Source organism: Falco cherrug, chromosome 10 (genome assembly GCF_023634085.1).
Source record: "Falco cherrug isolate bFalChe1 chromosome 10, bFalChe1.pri, whole genome shotgun sequence".
In the NCBI taxonomy this organism is placed as follows: Eukaryota; Metazoa; Chordata; class Aves; order Falconiformes; family Falconidae; genus Falco; species Falco cherrug.
The window spans coordinates 38350262-38372004 of record NC_073706.1 but is presented as its reverse complement, the minus strand read 5'-3'; the positions used below and the strand labels follow the sequence as shown (position 1 = coordinate 38372004).

General features: G+C 46.3%; 1 pseudogene; it reads left to right on the top strand.

Annotated features, from left to right (window-relative positions):
• The window catches only part of LOC129736961 (hydrocephalus-inducing protein homolog), a 67825-nt pseudogene that overhangs the window by 31182 nt on the left and 14900 nt on the right, over positions 1–21743 (top strand).

Here is a 21743-nt window from a genome sequence, read left to right as displayed (position 1 = left end):
TGCTGTGTCGGTTTATCTGCCTGGCAGAAAGACCTGCTGCTCCCTCCTGACTCGCTGGCGTCTGCACGCTCTCGTCTGTACCGGGAGGTTTGTGGGTTTACACAGTCAGCACGATGCCAGATCCTTCTCTCTGTGGTAGAAGGTGCTCCGGCAAAGCCCTCCAGCCTTCAGAAGCGTCCTTGGTGCCTGCAGCCGGGAGTGTAAGTGCTCTCCAGGAGAGCAGCAGTAGGGGATGCTTAGCAAAGCGTGTAGAAGCAGGCAGTGCATATGCTTTCTCCCTCGTGGGCCTTGGAGGCAGCATTTTTCTGTGCTGGAGGCTTTATTCACGTCTTTGTTTAATCGCTTCTGATGGTTTTACCTTCCAAGCCTTTGTCCAGTTGCTTTGTGGATTTATAGCGATGAGCGCCTGTAGGCACCTATGGCAGTACGTTCCAAAGGAAGGAATATTCCTAGGAAAAGTACTAGAACTACTTTTCTCTCATTTTAACTAATACCATTTCAGGCCCTCGGGTTCCTGTTTTACAACAAATTGTGACAATTTTTTCCTTGTTCACTTTTTCCCAGGCCATTCATACTTCTACAAACCTACCTATCTCCTGTGTGGTTTCTAGGTTGAGGAATCCTGTTCAGTCTTCGTATAGAAGCTGCTCTGTACTTCGGAGAAGGGCAGAAATTTCAAAGGCTTCAGCCTGGTTTTTAAGATCAGAACTATACCCATTATTTCAAGACCCACCTGGCCATGGGTTTAGACAGCGAGATGATGATAGTTTTCGTGGAGTTCATTTTGCAGTAGTTGAAGATGTCAACATCAGGCTAGACAGGAACTCCTTGACAGCTGGGAAGACCTACATCACGCTGTCAAACCACAGATCCGTGGTCATCCACAATCGGAGTAAAGTCATAGCCCACTCCAGTGGAAGGCTTTTGTTAGTCAAGAAGAGGAGGATCAGGAGAAGCTGAGGTTCGTTGGGAAGATTCATTTCAGTAAGACACGCTGCCCAAGGGTAAAACTAACGTACGGCCTCAGAGGGATGTTGGTGCTTTTTTGAATGGCGTAGGACAAGTAAACCATCCACGACACCAGGGTGTCCCCCCCTGGGCTTCAGGGTAATGGAGCTCAGTGCTTCCCATTCCGGTTCCATCCATGTTCCAGCTCATGTTTTGGGGAGGAAAGGCTGCATTTCCTCGGAGAGCAAATTCCCATCTGTGGGAGCCCTAAGTCAGTGAGGCCAGGTCCCTGGGCTCGCAGAGGGTCTGTGAGGCTGAGGAAGGTGTCGGCACTCCTTACCTGGGACTGCGTTGAGCGGTAGCACCTAACAGCTGCAGGCAGCGTACCTGCTGTGATATTCACTGCAGTTTCTTCCCCTCCAGCTTTGATAAGATGGCAACCTTCTTCAGCCTTCTTGTCCAGTAGTGCGCAGGGCAGGGTGCTTTGCTGGCCCCGAACGTTGAGGCCATCCGGCTGTAGGATGCTGAATTGCCTTGCGCTGTCCCGGCTTCCAGCACAGCGAGGTATCCCTGCCCCTTCTCCGGGGCTCGGAGAGTTCGGAGGTGGAGGGTTCTGCGGGGAAGGCAGGGCAGCACAGGACTTGGAAGTGCCTTTGGGCATCAGCACCTGTGTCTTCGTGGTGCTGAGAGGTGGGGCAGGCTCTCCACAGGGTGTCTCTGAAGCTTTGAAATTCCATTTGGGGCAGCAGGGAAACACTTCTAGCCCAAGGGGATGCACTGGAAAAGACACTTAGAAGCTGGGGTGATTTAGGGAGTCCTTGTGTGCCTTCTCAGAGTTGAATGGCTGTAGGTGTATAGGAGTTAGTCTGAACCCAGAGCTGGTCAGGAAACTGCCTTCAGCTGGAGAACTTTTTGAGGGCTTCTGAGCAAATAAAGTTCAGTGTAATTAGGTCAGAAATGCCTTGAAGGCCAAAACTAGTTTTCCACTCTTCTCTGTTTTTAATTGCGCAGTGTGTGACTTCTGTGCAAGATCAGTGTGTTAACAGAAAAAGTCTCATGACCTTCTCTTAGTACGTCCCTGCGCCATTCTTTTAGCATCTCTTCCCACCTGCCTATCTCAGATGGGACCCTGAGTGATCCTCTCTCCCCTCAGAAGCAACCAGGTTTCCCCACAGTTAACTTCAACCCATTTTTTTCCAATGGCACTTGATCTTATGCCAGCTCGTGTTCTGTACTCTGAGCAGAGTGCTTTGTTCTTCCTTACTTGCAGTCTTAGGGGTGGTCATAGCTCCGAGGCCTCTGTGCTGCTGTAGCAGAAGCTTTTGAGATGTCAGAGCAGAGAGGACCTTTCCAATGGGAGGAGGCAGTTCAGCACCCTGCGCTTGGCTGTCACCCCAAAAGACCTGGATCATCACAAGGTCTACCCAGGGGTTTGCTCTGTCTCCCTCCTGCAGGACTTTCTGGGATTCAACAATGGAATTATTGTCTGTTGATGAAGGCTTAGTTGAGGGTTGCTCATCTCGGTGCCTGGAAGCCCCCCTCATGCACAGCGCTGTAGGTCAGCCGTGGAAAAACATTTCTCATGACACTCCACAGGGAGCAAGCCAAAGAAAGTATTTTTGGCACTGGTGACAGCATTTGCCCGAGGCTCTGTCTGCGTGCTGCTAGTAATGTCCATGGCTGTGTTTCCTTTCTAAATGCATTGGAATTTAGCTGGGTGGTGATTGCGGTCCTGTTTATACCACGTTGCCCTGATGTGCTGTGTATGGAGCCTTCCCCTCATCCCCCTCGAGTAGTCACCTGCTGGTCCTTGGTGGCCAGGGGACTGGAGCGTGAAGGGGGCACATCCACGTGCCAGCTGGGAAGCAAGTGCTCTGCAGCAGTGCTCCCTTCTCACCTCTCGGTTGCGAGCTTTAAACACTAGAATGATTGCTGCTACAACTACCGAGTGAGGGAGAGGTGACCTGTGTCAAAGCTCTGTGGAGAAGGCCAAAAAGAGAAAAATGTTGCAGTGGTTCAAGGCTGGATGTAAGGGTTTGCATTCAGAGATGCTGGTCCTGCCTTCGTTATTGGGTGATGCTAGGCAAAGTCCCTTCACCTCTCGGGGCCTCTGTCTTCATGCATATAAACCCATTAATTTCACTGAAGTGATGCAATGCCTGAAAGTCCGTGAGTTGGCTTTTCAAATGCTCTGGGATCCTCTGCTGGATGGCAGTGTAGGCGGTGGAGCAGATCTAGTTTGCTTATCCCTGCCAGTCCAAAAGGGAAGGTAAAAAAGAGTGATGCTGGTAACCTGCAGCTGAATCCCAGCTGCTCTCCCCTTGCCAGCGAAGCACTGCAGTGTGTGCTCCTTCATCTTCATCCATCTCCCCAGAGCACCTCTACGGGAGGAAAAGCCATCTGAGGGTGTTGGTGGGTTGTCCATTAGTCGTGGCAGTAGCTTTGAGCCAGGAGGCTCTCCTGAGGGCTGCTAGCTTTCAAAAACCTCCTCTTAGCTCGTGAGTGTGGCGTAAAACTACCTGCCGTGCCAGCGAACAAGTGATAACCTGATCTGCTTGGGACCCCGTGGCTTGGGGTCAGCCCCTTGCTGAGCTGCTCCTGCTGTTCCTCCCCCAGTGCGTGGCTGCTCCTGCGCTTACGCGACAGTCTCTGCAAATATGTTGTTTATTAAATGATCTGCTTGGTTTGTGTCTCCCCATGGCTGCAGGGGCTGTCTCAGGCTGCAGAAGCAGGAGGAGAATGAGAGGGATTCTTTTCTCAAGCAGCGTGCAATGGACCCCACGCTCCAAGAACGCCTTTCCCTTCTCTCCCGTGCCTTCCAGAACCAGAGGGCAAAGGTGCGAGAAGACTCTATGCTTTTCTCCAGTGATATTTTTGCCATTGAGCCAGTGGTAAGCAATAGCTGAGAACCTCTCTTCCTCCTCCTCCTCCTCCCTGAATGAGGTCACTTGGCAGATACCCGCGTCAGCGTCTTGATGTGCCGAGAGGGAAGACATGAGGTTTCTAGTGAGGCTGGGAGAGGTTGTTGCAAAAAGCGTTTCTAAACAGTGAGCTCCTGGCAGGCGGCGAGAGCCTGCCTAAAGCTGAGCTCTGCTGCAAGGGCTGTAAATTAAGGGCACTTCATAAGTGTCCTTACAGTGTTCAGGGGTACTGATTATTATATATAAGGGCAGGCTTTACACGTAGCGCATGGGGATTAACCATGGGCGTTAGTTCACCTATTGAAGAATGAAAAGGTCCTCTATGGAAAGGAGGCCAAGTTCAGCCCGTTTAATCACGGAAAGACCAATCCCTTCATATAATCTGGATTTATACCATGTGTGACTCTCCCTCCCAGCATCGTCTGTGAGCCTGCACGCAAGGCTGGCAGCTTTAAACGAACTTTTTGAGTTTCACTGCAGACTTGGAGAAAACTTTTTGCTTTTGTGTTTGCGCAATCAAAACCTCATGTCCTTCAACGAAACAGAGCCCTGACTGAGTATTTGCATGGTCTGAGATGAAGAATGCCTGCTGCCTGAGCAATGCAAAATCCCTTCTCATCCTGTTGCAAACGCTAGAATAATCCGAGCCTCTTCTTTCTTTTATAGTAGGTGAAACTATTATTTTTTTTTTTTAAGGAAGGGGATCTTGTTCTCTTCTTGGTTACTCCTATAGCCCGAATGAGGCTGAGAGCCCCCCATGTGAGCACAGCTGCAGTTTCACACCACTGCAGCTGAGAGCAGCATGATGGGACCAAGAGCCTGTGTCGGAGCAGCAGGGGTATTGCAGAGAGCGGGAGCCGATCGCCTGAGCTGTGCCAGCTGGTTTTGGAGCATGTCGCAGGGCTCCTGCTTCATTACGACTGGGCTAGGTCTCCATAACGAGCTTAACCTGCTCTTGGGCTCCTGAAGTGCATTAGGGTGAGGTCCAGCAGCCTGGCTGCCCGCTGAGTCCTGGTGCTCCGTGTAGCGCTGTACGGACCCAGAGTGTAGCCTGGCCTCAAGTCCTGAGTGGAAACCTTTCCTGAATGGCTGTGTTGATGTTACAGTTTGCTTAGGACTGGGTGTAAGTGGGATACTACAGGAGTCGTTCCCCTCCTGGCTGGTTCAGCATTATCAGTCTTTAGATTTCCATTAATTCCATGATTTATGGACCAGTGGGTTTCACATTCATAGTTTTGCTGATGTCTGTCTTCCCCCCTGGCGTACGGGTGTCTTCACATCAAATGTTAGTCTTTTTTCCTATCAAATGTAAAATCTAAAAATCCACTGCTGCTGACTTCCACAACCTTCTCCCCGGTGAGAGTCCCGTAACTTGTAGCGTGGACAGAGACCCTTCTTGCAGCGCCGTGTAAATCTGCTGGAGGGGCCCCACCAGAGCTGGGACCTTGCTGCCTCAGACCTTCTGGCCAAAAGCGGCAGCTGCTCTTCTCACCTATCACCTGTGGTGCCTGGGAGCACCCTATAGAAAGAATCAAACCCTTGGAACAAGTGGCTGGAGGTTTCCAGAGGTTAGGAGGCCGCTGGAGGGACGATAGCCTTGGAAAGGCTCTCTGGGCAGGGTGGCTTTGCAGGGTTTGTGCAGCAGCTTTGCTGTGTAAGCGGGCCGTTAGCTGCCAGGGGTTGCTCTCAGTGGAAGCTGCAGCAGGCTGTTTCAGCCTGTATAAGGTTAACTTGCTGATGAAAATAATAAGAGAAAAGAGGAGGAGCGGTTTTGCAGTCAGCCTGTGACCATGAACGTTTTGAGCAGCCGTCCAAGCCTGTGGGAAACAAGCTGTTCTGTAACTCTGACTTCCTGAGTGCATCTCAAAGTTGATTTATTTTTGCAAAGACACATGGTATGTCAGCAGAAGCATCTGTGGTAGAAGCCCAGGTGGCTCTCAAAGGACAAAGTCCTTGCTTTTTGCTGCACCTTCCCCACCACAGCTTAGCTGTAAGTCACAGTACAGACACGTGGGAGCTGACTCCTTGGAAATGGAAACCAGAGGAAAGGGAGGAAAAGGATTTGTAATCATTGCTCTTACCTTGACAAGTCATCACTGTCTTGTCATTGCCTGGTAGCGACTCCTCAGTGCCACGTGCCAGCTCTGAGCCAATGGAGGTGGTCTTCAAGATGTGCAGGTTACGCAAGTGCTACTGCTGTTGGTGCAGAGGTTGGGCCAGGAGATAACAGCGATATTTGTTCCTGCAAACGTCCACCTCAGCTGAGGTGCCCAGCTGGTCCCCATCCAAATGAGAGGGGACTGCAGAGCACTCTGGTTTTTGGCAGAAGGCGCCATCTCCAGTGGGAGCTATGGTCCATCCCTCCGCTCGCTGTGGGTTCGGTTATTGATGGGAAGGGGCAGATACTGGCTTTGGCGCTGCCTTTTCCCTGAGTGCCCTGAACTAACAGGATGCACTTTGGGGAGTCACTTCAGTACTTGTGTTGCCAGCTCTGCCTTTGGGGGTTTTGGTGTGCTTTGAGCAGTGATTTCCTTTCCATGGATCACCTTCTCCCTCCACCAAACAAAGCAGGCCGACAGTTGGTGGTGCCCCACTTTCCAAGACCAGCTTTTTCCTTTTCAGGCTGGTGGAGGTTGAGGAGATTCGCATTATTTAGGGGCTGAGGGAGGGGAAATAGGATCTGCATCTATTTATGGTTGGTCTCCTTATTGAGGTCACTTCTGTAGCGGTGAGTCATGGTGTGCCGTCCCCTCGGGTATCACGTCGGCATATGCTGTAGCAAAGCCAGGGCACAACAGCAGGAGTTTTTGTGCTGGATCATCATACATCCACCGTCTGTATTTTATGCCACCTGCCAGCTGCAGCCTGCCTGAGGCTGACATTAAGCCAGAAGTGTTGCAGTATCGTGTTCACAGCACTGCATAGTTGCATTTCTGCCCTGGCAAGCATCCACGGTAGTTTTCCATGATCTGACTCCACTGCCATCTTACGGAGAATATGCTAGCCGCGGCAGACCGCTGGCTCCTGCCGTGTCCTAGGGCTGGTACGCCTATGTAGCAGTAGCCCGCAAGGGTGAGTAGTGAAGTGTATCCTTTTAACCAGCAATTCTTTCTTCCCCGTGGGGTAGCAGGAATGTGAGGAACCTTTCCAACAGCCTATTTTCATTTCCCAGGAGAAATAGGTCACAATATTTTCCAGTTTTATGGTCTGACATACAGCAGTAATGAAGGGAGAAATGGCAAAGGTTTCCCAAAACAGTCATGTCCTTCACAATTTTTTTTTAGCCACAGAATAGTAGAATAATGTGTAACTGATGATTTCTTCTTGCCCTCTCCCTTTGAGTCAAACAGTCTGGCGTGCAGCTTCACTGACAATACAGGGAAGCTGATTGTGGCCGTACTGCCTGAAGTTTCTGTCCAAATACGTTGAATCCTGGAGAATGGTGATTTCATGTCAGAAGCTCAAGAGGTTTGAGTCTGTTAACTGCTGGTGCAGGTTTCCTTGGGAGTGAGGATATGAGTGCAAGGCTCCATCAATAATGCTGCGTTAGGATTGTTGCAGAGAGCTGTGCGGGTGCATATGAATGGATGGGTTGTGTTGCTCGTCCGTAGGCTTGTCTCCTCTGATGCCTTAGAGCAGTCTCATCTGACTGTGCCTTGGGATCCAGCAGCACCCTGGATGTAGGGAGATATGTCCCTTACCAGGATCTTATTGCACCACTGACTGGCTTCCTGGAGCATGGCAGGACATCTGGTGAGTTATACAGCGTACAGAGAGATGCCAGCAACACTGCAGCGATCACCGTGGTCTCGGTGGTGTTGGGCAAATCATCCCGCTGGGGCCTCGGCCGCTGGGAATAACACCTGCAGGGACCCATCGCCACTCCCTCGCTGTTTGAAGATTTACGCTTGCAGGGTTCTCCCAGGTTCTTGCTGAAGCTGGATTTTTTTTGTGCAGCGGAAGTTCACCATTTTGGTGTTCGGTTTGGGTTATTTTGAGCCAGGATCACATTCTAGTGTCAGAGAAATGCCACGTGGGCACTGACCCAGCTCCGGTTCCGCTTCCGACAGCAGCGGTGATGCAGGAACGGGAGGAGGCCAGGACAACTAGGGCTTTGTGTCATGGGCAATGTCTCATACCCCCTGTGGAGACCTGCAGGCAGCTGGAGCAGATTGCAAAGCCCTGATATTCCTCTTCTGCCAGTTGTTGCCTGCAAGCAGAGGGAGGCTTGGACAGTGAGCCCTGGCCGGGGTAGCCAGCCCTGACGGGACCTTGCCTTTGTTTGTGAGCTGGTTTACGGATCTCTTCTGCAATGATGAAGGCAGGCATGGTTTTCTTTCTTTCTGTCTTTGTAACTAAGAATGGAAAAATCCATTTGACTTGCTAAATCTCTTCTGATCTGAGAAGACGTGTTCACATGGCTGTAGTGACACAGGGATATAAGGGAAGGTTTGGAAGGAAACCGTATCTTTTCTTTAGGTCAGCTGGCACTTCTGAAGAGATCCTTGATATGCCGAAGCCAGCCAGTTTAGGTCCTTTATTATAGCCCTAATTAAAAAAAAAAAAAAAAAAAAAGGCAAGCCTTTACCGGGTGCTAGTTAAGGTAAGGGACTTAATTTTTTTCACAGCTGCTTCCAAAGTCTTACACATTTTGTAAGTGTTGTTTGCTCCTTGCTCGTCATTGATGCTCTAAATAAAGGCTTACAGGGCTGTGGTTGAAAACAAGAAATGTAACGTTTGAAGGTAAATGGTTTGTTGTCTCCTGTCTTAGGAGGGAGATGTCTGGCCAAATTCTTCAGTTGAAATTTACGTGATCTTCAAACCCCGAGAAGCCAGAGTGTATCAACAGTCTGCTGCGACATCTCAGGTACAGCTCCTTTCTCCTCCTCCTGCTACCCACAGCAAAGGCGAGGCACAAATACTCTTCCAGCCCAGTTGGTTCCCACGGAATTCCTAGGAAGAGCCGGTGGTCAGCAGGGCAGTGCCAGCACCTTCCTGCTGTCCCCGTGGCTCCCAGCTGGTCTGTGCAGAGCCAGGGCTTAGCGCGCCTGGCTCCGACCGCTGATCGCAGAGCAGCCAAAGCAGCGAGCTTTCATACCATGCATTCGTTGTGCTGCAAGGTGTTTGTAAAGGCAGAGAGGTACACAGCAGAAGAGCTTTGGTGGACGAGCACTAAGCCCCTATAGACCTCCAGGATGAGCCTTTATTACGTGGATGCACCATCGGGCTCCTGAGGCGGTAGGAGCTGAGTGAAACGTGCTCCCTGCCCCTGGGTCACCTCCCGCTCTCCAGGCGCTGCCAGACCGTAGTGGCTGAGCCCTGCTGAGCGCAGGGTGTCTGTGAACGTACCACACGTGTGCTGCTGTCCCTGCGTGGGAATCGTCACCTCGTGGCTCAAGTCTATGCTTCATCTGGGTCGCGTGTTACAGGGCTCGCTGTCCTCAGCAGGGTGAGCACCCTCCCCAGAAGTCAGAGTGCGAGCAGCCTGCTAGACAAGCTTTATGCTCCTCCCGGCTGACAGAAGTGCTGTCAGGTCTTTTTCTGGGAGCGGTTATCACTGACCCACCGAGTTACGCCGCCTTTGCCCTTACAGAGGTGATGGCCTTGCTGTGCTGGCACGGGGCAGGGAATGCCTGCAGCAAGCTCCGTGGTTCAGGTTACCTTGTCCTTCCTCTCCGTCCGTGTGGTGCTGCTTGAGGTGTTTTTCAGGAGTGGGAGGTCCCTGTCAGATTTCCATCCAGGGAACGCTCTGGTTTTCCCCATCTAAGAGGAAGGAGGTGCGAGGCCCGTGGTCCCCAGCAGCCAGGCTCCCGTTCTGGAGGGTGCTGAGATCACTAACCCAGCTGCTTCGAGCCATTCCTTACTGCTCCAAGCTGACAGATACAAAGGCCATGAAACAGCTTTTTATTGATACGGTAATTGCGCAGGGTTTACTTGGCAGATGCCACCTACAGTAATTAACCAGGGCTCGTGTTAACAAACCGCCTTCCTGGCCGCCAGCTGCAGTTGTTAGAGCTGTGGAAGGAAAGGGTTGATTTAAAAAGTTGCTCCCAAGGGAATCCTGGCTCAGCGCTGTGCTCCTGGCCCTGGGATTTTTGCTGTGGTGGTGGGGCTGTCCATCACTTTGCTGCAGGGATCTCCAGGGGTTGTGCCTGGAGAGCTTTTGTTGTTGTTGTGGCAGAGAAATAGGAAAATTACTTACATGCAACCTGGGAGTTACAGGAAACAGAGCTGGGCAAGCGATCGGTGTTTAGAAAGAGGAGCCTGCTCTGGAAAAACCCTCGTGGTCCCTCAGGAGATCTGAACTCTTCCATGGGCCCCTTGGGAGAGGACCTCAAGGAGGTCACCTACCCCCCATCCCTCACAAAACAGAGCTGAGCCGCTGTATCGTCAGGGTGGAGACTGTCCCAGGGTGCAAAAAGAGTTTAAAGAAGAAACCCGTGATCTTTAACTAGGGAGTCATTAATTTTGCTTCTTGACGACTCTGAGCAGTGTGACAGCCTTCCTCGTGCATTTGCATGCCAGTCACAGATCCCTTTGGAGGACGATTTGCAGACAGCGTGTGCCCCTTGCAGGGAATATTTAGTAGCTTTGCCCTAGTGCAGCACTGTGAAATTGCAGTTGGATCTCGAGCCCCACGGGGAAGTGGCTGGCCTCCATGTGTGTTTTTGCAGTTGCCTCCATAAATTGCTTAGCCGAACGCTTCTGGATCAGGTGATTTACAGAACTCATCAGCACTGTGCAACTTGCAAAGCCAGCGGTTAAGAAGTGGTTTGAAATTTGTTTTGTTTAAGCTCAAAATGAACTTTCTTAGTTATTCATGCAAATAAAGCCATGGCTCTTGAGTGCTGGAAGGAAGCACATGGTGGGGGGGCTCAATCACCTAAAATTCTTTTTTTGTTGTTTTTTTCTGGATGTGGAAATGTACTGGGTTACATCTGATTTCTTCCAAAACCCATTTCTAAGCCGCTTTTGCAGGGAGAAGCAAAATCCTAAGTGCTGATCCCTCCTTCACTTGCCGTGTCCTACATCGTGTAAAACTGGATCTCTGTGTTGATGTGGTTGGATGAGAGTCACGTTCAAAACCAATCTCGAAACCTGGGGACGTTCCGTGGGCAAAAAGATGAGTGCCAGAAAGCAGCAGAAGTTAGGGACTTGGGAAACAGTTCTGTGCTGTTGGGCCACCCACACCCCTGTTTCTTTGAATGCCGAGTTGTAATCCCTCCATGATGTGCCAAGGTGTTAACCCGACTGAGATCCGAATTCTCACTCCACAGAACCAGGTGTGGCTTTGGGACTGAGGACAAGGAGGCTGCGGCCCCTCCATGCCCTGGTCCATGTGCTCTGGGACATGCTGTGGTGGGAGCATCACACGGTCCCAGCCCGGGGTACCCAGGCCTTGGCCAGCGGCTGGGTGCTCCTGGAAGCCCCAGCTGCTAGCGAGGAGCGGGACATACTCTCTTTTTTCTTTCTTTTTCTCTCGGCTGTCCTGAATGGTCTGTATTTTACTCTGCTCCTCCTCCTTTCAGGAGAGCACTCTCTGAGGTTCACCTGGAAGGAGAGAGCGTAAAACTCCCAGGGTTTCCTAAAGTTCCAGCATCAATGGTGGGGCAGAAGAAAGGATAGCTTCCGCAGACCTTCCAGGAGAGGCTGAGGGCCTGCTGCAGAAGGGAAAGAATGGCCACTGATTTTTTTTGATGATAGTGGCCGTGGGGCATGCCTCACCCATGATTATGGGCAAAACTTGTCCCTTGGAAATCTTTGTCATTTCCTAAGAGCTTTGATGGTTTAGAACATCAAGTTTTTAATGAAAATTAGGCCACATGTGATGCAAGATGGAAAAATCTTCTGAACAGCGAGCACCCAGTACTGCCTCTTTTCGGGTGTCTGTGCAATAGAAGTACACAGCCCTCTGATGCGTGCCTGAGCTGTGAAGTGTAACTCATCTCTGCTGTCAGCTGGGCTTCGGCTGGATCCACTGAAAAACCACTGAATTCAGCAAAAGCTCCCTAGCTCTTCCTTTCTGGCTTTGGATGTGATCAAACATCCCCGTGCCACGGTTGCAAGCCCAAAGTCAGGGATCACTGAAAAGGCTGTTCCAGGAGGGTTTTTTCCGAGTTGTGATCTAGTCACACGTGGGCTGCTCTTTGCAGTAAGAAGTTGGTTTGGACATTCTGGAATGACTAAGCAGCAGACTTTTATAAAAAAAGAAATCAACTTTCAGTCCCTAAGCTTTAGTTAATGGTGGGTGTCACACAAAAGGAGCTCAAAGGATAGAGGAATAGTTTTGCACAAAAGCCACAGTGACGGTTGTGTACAACTTCTGGGGCTATCTTCTGCTCCTTGTGCTACTCGCTTTCCGTACAAGAGTAGAATGGGATGGCAGTGTTACCGAAATCTCGGAATGAAGAACTTACCGACACCAATGTGATGTAGATAAGCAGACATTTCTTTATGGACGGCCGGGTGCGTGAGTGAGTCCCCTCACGATCGACGCACACCATGGTTCAAAATCATACACCTTGTATAGAACTCATTCATACATATTCATTAAATATCCATGCATAATCGTAAGATTTCCCATAAATCATTAACATACTCTCCTCTCGTACCCGATTCTGCGCAGTAAAGGTTAGAAAGGTCCAGAAATGGGTCTGGGGTACGATTTGGGTAGGTGGTATGTGAGTCGGTGGTCTCAATCTCCCCCTGCCGGAATTACCTGCCACTTGAGGTAACTGTTTCTTGGCCAGCAACTGTGGGTTGCTTCACTCGACTCTTCCCAGTTCACATAAATTCTCATTTTGACATTTTAGTACATCCTCCTAGGTTACATATAAACAATCATCTCAAATCTTAAGTCTGTTATCTAAGTTCTAAACATTCCTACTAGGTGATTCTGACCAATTCCTCCGGCCTTGGTACGGGGCTGTACAGAGGGTTTTCTATAGCCGCTTTTTACTATAACTGTAAGTTTCATTAAAATATATTTTCTTATCCTCTTATATTTCTATTACATGATTGATTTTATAAAATCAAATAATCAATCAAATAAAGTCAATCTTAACTTATTAGCAAATCTATAACATTTCCCCATCCTCTTATATTTCTATTACATGATTGATTTTATAAAATCAAATAATCAATCAAATAAAGTCAATCAATCTTAACTTATTAGCAAATCTATAACATTTCCCCCCTTTGAAAGTGTTGAAAATCTTTATTTCAATACTTTCACATTATTTACATATCATTTGTTTCAACATATTTTGGTGGTGGGCTATACCTTGGTGGACTGGTTGGTACTTCTCTCATGATCATACGATTGATTGCAATTCTATTGGTAAACTGCTTCTTCAAACATGCATATACCAACATGATCATCAAAAAGACAATCAGTAACAGAAACAAAGTTTTGATTAGGGATTGTATCCAAGAGCTCAAGTTCCTTCCTAATTTGTTAAAAATTTTCCCTAACCAGTCTTCTGACATATCTTCTTGAATTGATTCTGTTTCTTTTTCAATTTTATCTAATAAATCCAAATCATGTTCCACATCTTGTGTGACATTTGAAATGGGGATGCAACAGTGGTCCAGTTTATCTTTGAGATATCCACATACTCCATGTTCTTTAAGTAGGAGCATATCTAGTGCCATTCTATTTTGTAAAGTCATTCTAGAGGTTGCCTGTAATTGTATATTCAATTCCTTAAACCCCTTTTTGGTAACGTTTGCTAATTTTTCCACTTGACCAGTTAACTTATAAAGCCATGCTCTGTTTCTATATGATGCTATAGGATTTAAAAGTGATTCAATTGCCCAGCCAATTTTCACTCCTGTAGATGGTTCATTCCAAGTACCATCATTTGTCTCAGATCTCTTTGTTCGTTTCAGTTCTAAATTTTCTAGAGATCCTCTAAACGGTGATTTCTTCCAAATCGGACACAATGTTGGCACGCCTAACGTTATTTGTTTCACTTTACCATCTAATGGTAGATGAGTTGTCCAGGTTCCATCACTCAATGCCCAAATTAAATGTCCTGGACTTTGAATAGTAGATTTTCTACAACTAAACATAATTCCTCTTCTGGGTATATAGGCGCTAGATAGATTGAGAGTATTCTTAAGACCTCGACAAAAACAACCATATTTTAAAGCGGCAGCCAAAGGAGGGATTCTTTGAATTATTAAGTCTGCATTGCTACAATCATACACTTTTTCACATTTCCACCATGGCACTATTTTATTCTCCTTTTCTCCCAATGAAGTTGATCTATCATTGACCCAGGGTAATACTGAAAACACTTTTCCATCCCAGGTAAAACACCAAGGAGTTTTTGCCATATACTGAAAATGGGAATATAAGGTCATAGACCAAACCGAATCCCAAACTATTTCCTTTTCCTGTAGGGTTCGATTCTTTTTCTCACATTTTGTCTCGGTTATCCATACACTGGTGTTTGTTGTAGCCATTTTAGGCTAGTAACACCATCCCTTGTTCCCTAAATCTCCATATAATCCCGGTTTAGCTACAAATCATCCTTTACATTCCCAAATGGTTGAATATACTGGTGATTCTTCCCCAACTTTAACCTTTTGCAATTCCCAAGTTTCCCTAGGTTCTTGTTTACAATCCATTGTCTCATTTTCATATTCTAATTTGGTCAGATTCATGGTTAAGATTCCCCATGGAATAGATTCACCTACTGCCCTCGGTATTGGTAAACAAGCAGTGATCTGCATAACATTTTGTAAATTGGCAAATCCTTTAATCAATCCTACCATCAAATTTTCCTCAGCCGTTTGTTTGGGAATTTCAATCACTTGTTCTGTCTCTATTTGTCTTTCATTCCTGTCCACCAAGTCAGCCCATGATCCTGCCAACACTACCAACCCAAATGGAATCCAAAGAACGATCATAACCTGATATGAAAAATTAGACATTTTTCAAAGTCAAATTTAAAGTCTTTGGGTCACGGTTGATAATCTTCCATGGAATAGGTGCTTTCTTCACTCGAGTATAATGGATCCAAGCATCCGATTCTGCTATCTTGATAGCCGTAAAAGTGGTTAACAGTACTTGGAAAGGTGCTTTCCAACGTTCCTGTAAAGGTTCAGAGGTCCAGGTCTTCACATAGACATAATCTCCTGGTTGGAAATCATGCACTGAATTTTCCAGGGATAAAGGTCTATTCCAAATTACTGCACTCCGAATTGCAGCCGGAGTTTTTCCTAGAGAAAGCAAATAGTTATATACATCCTGCTTTCCTTTTACATGTACGTTTGGATTTGGTTCTGGAGACTCATATGGTTTTCCATATAATAATTCATAAGGACTGAGTGAGGTTCCACTCTTTGGCTGTACCCTGATACGTAATAATGCCAATGGAAGCGCCTGAGGCCACTTTAGACTGGTTTCTTGACAAATTTTACTTATTTGTCGTTTCAAAGTTTGATTCATCCTTTCCACTTTCCCACTAGATTGGGGTCTCCAAGATAAATGTAGGTCACAATTAATACCCAATACTTTGCTAACACTTTGGACTACTTCAGCAACAAAGTGTGGACCTCTGTCAGAAGAAATTCCAATAGGAACTCCAAATCTCGGAATTATTTCTTGTAATAACCACTTCACCACTTCTTTTGCTTGTGTAGTGCGACAGGGAAGGGCTTCTGGCCATCCTGTAAAAGTATCAACCCCTACCAGGATGTACCGGTACCCATTTTGTCTGGGTAGCTCTGAAAAATCTACTTGCCAATCATCTCCAGGTTCTACACCAGATTTCAGTCTACCCATTTGAACCTTTTTCTTAATCATTGGATTATTTTTCAAACATACTTCACACTTTGCAGTTACCATTTTAGCTATTCCCAACATCTTAACTGATATTACTTGTTTTCGTAAAGATGTTACTAAGGCTTCTGCTCCCCAGTGACATTCCTGATGTCTCGTTTGAATTCTCTCTCTCATCACAAGAGGTGGAATTACTACCTGTCCATTAGGAGTTACCCACCATCCCGCTAAGTTTTTCTTAGCATTTAATAACGGACTCAATTTGTCATCTTCCTCTGAATATCTCGGGTTTTCCCTAGGAAGGGTTACTGTTTTAGAAGGAATTATTGCCATTTGCAATGCTTGTTTCTTTGCTACCTTTTTTGCTGTTCTATCAGCTAAATTATTCCCAGCTATTATTTTTGTATTCCCAATCTGGTGTGCCTTACAGTGCATGATTGCTACTTGATCTGGCTTTTGAACTGCTTGCAATAATCATAAAATTTCTGTTTGATGCTTAATGTTTGATCCTTGAGAGGACAATAACCCCCTCTCTTTCCACAAAGCTCCATGGACATGCACTACCCCAAAGGCATATTTTGAATCAGTCCAGATATTTACTTTCTTGTCTTTGCTTATCTCTAAGGCTCGAATTAAAGCGATGAGTTCCGCCTTTTGGGCTGATATGGTACTCGCCAATGCTCCTGCTTCTATAACTGTAGTCTCTGTTGTTACCGCATATCCGGCGTATCGGACTCCTTGTTCCATGAAGCTGCTTCCATCACTATACAGTTCCCAGTCTGGTCGCTCCAGTGGTACATCCTTCAGATCTTCACGACTGGAATAAACATACTCGATGGCAGCCAAGCAATCATGCTCCAGTCGTCCTTCTTCCTGTATGGAACTTAAAAATACTGCAGGATTTACCAGGTTAGTTGTCTTTAGAATCACATCATCCTGTTCAGTCAATACTACCTGGTACTTCATCATTCGGCTGGGAGACAGCCAGTGTCCCCCCTTCTGTTCTAGGACAGTTATCACCATGTGTGGGGCATAGACTGTTATTGTTCTTCCCAAAGTCAATTTCCGAGCTTCTTGTATGAGCATCACTGTTGCTGCCACTGCTCAAAGGCAGTTTGGCCACCCTCTACTCACTGTGTCCAGTTGTTTAGAGAAATATCCGACTGGTCGTTTCCAGCTTCCTATCCTCTGGGTTAACACGCCCAGTGCAAGGTGTTGCCTTTCATGAACAAACAACTGGAAATCTTTGGTTAGATCCGGCAGTCCCAAGGCAGGTGCAGACATTAAGGCACGTTTTAACTCTACAAAAGCCTTTTGTTGTTGTGGGCCCCATGCAAAGGGAGGGTTCTTTTGGGCCTCGTACAGGGGTTTAGCTATTAGCCCATAGTTCATGATCCAAAGGTGACACCACCCTCTCATTCCCAAAAATGCTCTGAGTTCATGAATATTTCTCGGCTCAGGTATACCACAAATAGCTTCTTTGCGATCTTTTCCTAATTGTCGTTGTCCTTTTGAAATCTCAAAGCCCAGATATATCACAGTCTGGCAGGCTGTCTGGGCTTTCTTCCTGGACACTTTGTATCCATTTAGTCCCAGGAAATTCAAGAGGTCGATAGTCACCTGTATACAGGTAAGTCTTTCTTCTGTAGCAATCAGTATGTCATCCACATATTGTAAAAGTAAATGCCCAGCTCTTGATTTATCCTGTTTCCACATTTCAAGTTCCTTTGCTAATTGATTTCCAAAGATAGTTGGACTGTTTTTAAATCCTTGGGGTAATCTAGTCCATGTCAACTGCATCTTTCGCCCGGTTTGAGGATTTTCCCATTCAAAAGCAAACAGTTTTCTGCTTTCTTTTTCCAAAGGTATACAAAAGAAAGCATCTTTTAAATCAAGCACTGTAAACCGTTGATAAGTGTCCCTTAATGCTGTTAACAGTGTATAAGGGTTTGCTACTACAGGATAAATGTCCTTAACTAGTTGATTTACTGCTCTCAAGTCTTGTACCAGCCTATATTCACCCGAGGGTTTTCTGACTGGTAAAATAGGAGTCTTATACTCAGATTCACATTCTTCCAAAATGTTATACTCCAAAAATTTATCACTCAATTTCTTCAATTCCTGTCTCACTTCCGGTTTGATTGGATATTGTTTAATTCTCACTGTTCCTGCGCCTTCCTTCAAATCTATTTTAACAGGCTCTGCTAGTTTCGATTTACCAGGAATATCTGTTTCCCATACAGTAGGGATCACTGCCAAATCCACCTCCGGTGGAATTTCTTGTTCCTTTACTCTTTCTTGTGTCATCAAGATTTCTCCCGTTTTTGACTCGGGTATTTTCAAGAAAAGTTCTCCTTCATCAAAAACAATTTGTGCATTTAATTTAGACAACAAATCTCTTCCTAACAAGGGTATCGGACATTCTGGTACATACAAAAATTCATGTGTAATTATCTTATTTCCAAATTTCAAATCTAGGTGTTGTAGGAATGGCCTGGTTCTCTTCTTTCCCTGTTGCTCCTATTATATTGGCTGGTTTTGTTCCTATTTTTCCTTTACATGTATTTAATACTGAAAATGTCGCTCCTGTATCTACTAAAAATTTAACTTCTTTATCTCCCAGCTAAATTTTAACCAGAGGTTCAGCTGGGTTCCCCTCCGGTCCCCTTCAGTCGTCTAAAATCATTATCTTGGCAAGGTCGTGAGAAACACTCTTGTTTCTAGGGCAATCCTTTTTCCAATGTCCTTCCTCTCTACACAAAGCACACTGATTTACTCCTAAGGGGGTATTAAATTTCCGATGGCCACAGTGCATACAACCTCCCCTCCCATTAAATCCTCGTCCTCTTCCTCTGCCCCTTCCTCTGTCTACCGTTCCTGTCATTACTGCCAATAAATCTGTTCTCCTTGATTTTCTTTCTTCTCTTTCTCTGTTGTTATATACCCTCCATGCGACTTCCAGCATTGTATTCAAACTCCTTGAATTCTCTCCCTCCAGTTTCTGGAGTTTTTTCCTTATATCTGGTGCCGATTGCCCCATAAAAATCAAAGCCAGTTGCATTTGTGCTGCCTCTGTTTCCACTCTCAAATCAGTATGTTTTCTGGCAGCTTCCTTTAATCGTTCCCAAAATGCTGAGGGAGATTCATTTTTATCTTGTCTTACTTCATATAATTTAGACCAATTCAGAGATTTAGGCATGGCATGTCTAATCCCATATAAAACCCATTTCTGATACCGTCTCAGTCTTTCTCTATGTGTTACATTATTTGGATCCCACTGCGGATCCCCAGATGGAAAATTCTGTTCTATTGTTCCACCTGTAATTCCACTCATCACATCCAACTCTGCCTGAGCTTTACCAGCTTTTAATACCGTTTGCTTCTCTGTATCATCTAACACATTATCCAGGATCACCTGTAAATCATTCCAGTCTGGATTCTGTGTTCTAGTTATAGTATCTGCCACCTTGCCCACTTTTTCAGGATCTTCTCTATAATTTCCTGCTGCCTGCTTCCAAGTCATCAAATCCATAGCTGTAAAAGGTACTTTCACATAGACCGGTCCATCACTACCAACTCCCTGTCGCAGGGGAGCTATAGTCTGTGTCTGTTGCCGAGTTCTCCGTGAAACAGGAGTATGAATTACAATCTCCGATAATCTCTCTTCCACATCTCCTGTTCCACTGCTATCCGGTTCAATCGCCTGTTCTCGTGCCCTAGATTCTCGACCCTGATTCCTTTCTCTCCTAAGAGGGGATATATCTAATTCTGGTCCATCATCACTCTCAGTGACAATCTTTTTCTTTAAACAACCTTTCCCGATCTCACAAGTTGAGCAACACCTTTTTACTTTCTTGTTATCAGCAGTTACAGCCATCACAAAATTATCTCCATCAGTTAACTTGCATTCATCCTGCCAGTCTTTTCTCTGTCTCAGGTAAAAGAACAAATCCACATATGGCATTTCACTCCATTTCCCTTCCCTTTTACAGTATAACATTAACTGCAGAATAGTATTATAATTCAGTGTTCCATTTATGGGCCACTTTTCCTGATTTTCCAATGTATACAGAGGCCACCAATTATTACAATACTCAATCATCTGGCTTTTTGGCAAATCCTCATATAAATCTCCCCAATGTGCCAATGAACATCCCAATGGAGAATTTTTCGGGATTTTATCATTTACAGCAAGATTACGCATGCTTTTACTTTTAAACAACCGAGTTAACTTAGATGCCATGGTATAATCACTCACAGTACAATACACAATTATTCAACTCTGTCTCCCCGATCCGCGGATCCATGCTGCACACTCGCTTTCGTGCTTAATTGCACGTCTCACCCTTACAGCCACACTCACACTTTTCCACAATTGTTACTTTAAACAAAGACATAAAACACAATATTATACACTTCTTAATTTTCTTCTCGATACACAGACACAATAAACAATTCTGTATCAGAAGAAAAACCCCTCCTAACTTCTTGTTAGAGGCACTACCTTAGAGAACACTAGAGCATGTAGGTTCTCTTGTTTCCACTTTTGTCCAACCCTGCAATAGCTTTCGCTTATGTCTTACGGGCAGGCGCCTAGGCTTCCTCTTCCACAAGGATCCTTATAGTCCAACCCTGCGCAGCTCTCACCGCGTCTGACAGGCAGACTTACTCAGTGAGACTCAAACCCACTGGTGGGTCTCCAACCCACTCCTTACCATACACTTATTATAGTGGGACTCCTACCCACTTACTACAATTACAAGAAGAAGTGTCTTACCAAAATCCAGGGAACGTCGCGAAGAGCCTTACGGATCGGGGATCGATGGGTATCCCCGAGAAATCCTCGGTGCCGGCTGGAACCGATCAGGTCCCCGACTCCTCCGGTCTCCTTCAGCGAGGTCCCATCTGGGTCGCCAAAACTGTTACCGAAATCTCGGAATGAAGAACTTACCGACACCAATGTGATGTAGATAAGCAGACATTTCTTTATGGACGGCCGGGTGCGTGAGTGAGTCCCCTCACGATCGACGCACACCATGGTTCAAAATCATACACCTTGTATAGAACTCATTCATACATATTCATTAAATATCCATGCATAATCGTAAGATTTCCCATAAATCATTAACATACTCTCCTCTCGTACCCGATTCTGCGCAGTAAAGGTTAGAAAGGTCCGGAAATGGGTCTGGGGTACGATTTGGGTAGGTGGTATGTGAGTCGGTGGTCTCGATCTCCCCCTGCCGGAATTACCTGCCACTTGAGGTAACTGTTTCTTGGCCGGCAACTATGGGTTGCTTCACTCAACTCTTCCCAGTTCACATAAAATCTCATTTTGACATTTTAGTACATCCTCCTAGGTTACATATAAACAATCATCTCAAATCTTAAGTCTGTTATCTAAGTTCTAAACATTCCTACTAGGTGATTCTGACCAATTCCTCCGGCCTTGGTACGGGGCTGTACAGAGGGTTTTCTATAGCCGCTTTTTACTATAACTGTAAGTTTCATTAAAATATATTTTCTTATCCTCTTATATTTCTATTACATGATTGATTTTATAAAATCAAATAATCAATCAAATAAAGTCAATCAATCTTAACTTATTAGCAAATCTATAACAGCAGGGGGACCTAAGCCAAAATCTGAGCTAGAATTCAGGCACTTTAGGCTGCTCCAGTGGTTCAAGAAAGGCTTCAGACTGAAAGATCCCGCACTATGCCATCTTAGCAGACTTAAGGAAGAAACTCAGCATCCTGGAGTTCAGCTGTAAGCCTTGTGGTCTCAGTTGCCTTTGCAGCAAGGGATATGTGTGTTAGCAGTACACTTAGAGCTTATCTGGTTTCAGTAGCGAGGAGGCTGGTTTTCCGTAACTGCTCAGTATGCTTCAGGTGGGGCGTCTTTACAAAGCTGAGCTCTTGGTTTGATGGTGGGAACAGGTGAGTGCTGCTCTCTGGAGACCGTAAAGCCCCGTCTTAACAAGGCGCTGCTGCAGGCGGTGAGCCCTGGAGCACCCTGGTACGGAGCCCTACGTTAGGCGCAGGTGGTGGCTGAGATGCTCTGCCTGCTTGAGGCAGCGCTCG